At 47.5% G+C, this 1,338-nt stretch overlaps 1 non-coding gene across 1 annotated transcript; it reads right to left on the bottom strand.

Moving 5' to 3' along the window:
* Positions 1–216: 216 nt before the first annotated feature.
* LOC123423731 lies at positions 217–355 on the bottom strand. The gene has a single exon (XR_006621307.1). It is a non-coding gene; the product is annotated as a small nucleolar RNA Z247 (small nucleolar RNA).
* Positions 356–1,338: the final 983 nt, after the last annotated feature.

Genomic DNA, 1,338 nt, shown 5'->3' with positions numbered 1-1,338 from the left:
CGACGTGAGTTGTTGTTCGAGCAATTCCAGGGACCCCTATTGTTGTTGGAGGAGGGTCACCCGGTGTTGCCGCCGCCGCGAGGTTAGGGTTGTTCTTGCCCTTTTACCGCGCTGAGCCATAGTACTTTCAGGAGCCGCCATCGCGGCTATGAGTTGCATTGGCGGACGACTTGAAGCCGCTTCCATTGCCCGAGCCTCGGAAGAGGGCCACTCTCTGATCAAAATTTCTCATTATGGCAAAAAGATCTTCGAGGGAGACTGGTGTGGTGCGCGTGTCGAGAGCAGACACGAGCGGTTAGTACTCCATGTCCAGCCGAGCAAGGATGTAGGACACCATATCATCATCCTTGATTGGTTTTTGCACGGCGGCAAGCTCATCAGCAAGAGCACGCATGTGCGCAAAGTAAGCCGTCATTGACTGCTACCCCTTGTGTGTGTTTTCCAGGGTGATACACACGTTGTTGACGCGGACTATGGACTGCAATGAGAACATGTTTGTAAGTGTAGTCTAGAGATGATGTGCATGGGCAATCAAAGTTACCTCCACTAGGACCTGATGGAGAGGGTTTGGCGACGTTTCTTCCTTCCCGTCTTTGTCCTTGGTGATGACCACCGGGACGGGTTCCAGCATGGTTCCATTAGCATAGCCGAAGAACCCCGCACATCAGAGCTGGGTCGTGATTTGGGCACGCGAGAGCACATAGTTGCTTCGGGTGAGCCTCTCCATGATATGACCACTAAGGTCGTTTTGGAGGTGCTGGAGAAGGACATGGCAAATCTCTTGGCTGGAGATTGAAAGATGGATGTGATGGAAGAGGCTAGGATCTTTATACCATGTGGAAGATTGCGGTAAGCATCATGCCCTGTTGGGAACCGCACCTTCGTGTTATATAGCAGGGGCTTATCCCTGATACGCATATAGGTAGTTGAGAGGATCACAACTTGAGATACAAGAAAGATCTAATGAGAGGATAGAGATGAAAGCTAGCTACGGTTCCAAGATTTCCTATAGGTAACAACCATCCGTGAACGGCCCAAGTTATCTCCTCGTGCCAACTAACTCTGATGGTTTAACAGTTATGATTTTCTTCATAACCAAAAAGGTTCTTATAGAAAGAGGTGGCTACATCCAGCATTTCATTACTAGTAAACACACGCCCGTGTTCCCCATTAATTATGTTAGATGATTCTTCTAGTGTCTATTGTTAACCAATGCGTGAAAACATGCATTGTTTTTGTCACCGTCTTTAATTATGTCGTCTCTCGATCTTTTCCACAAGGCAGTCTCTTCTTTTCTTATAATATCTTCCAAATCAATTTTGATCTCTTTCAAACAAA

This window comes from Hordeum vulgare, chromosome 1H (assembly GCF_904849725.1).
Source record: "Hordeum vulgare subsp. vulgare chromosome 1H, MorexV3_pseudomolecules_assembly, whole genome shotgun sequence".
In the NCBI taxonomy this organism is placed as follows: domain Eukaryota; kingdom Viridiplantae; phylum Streptophyta; class Magnoliopsida; order Poales; family Poaceae; genus Hordeum; species Hordeum vulgare.
The sequence above is the reverse complement of the archived record's forward strand: the minus strand, read 5'-3'. Positions and strand labels throughout refer to the sequence as shown.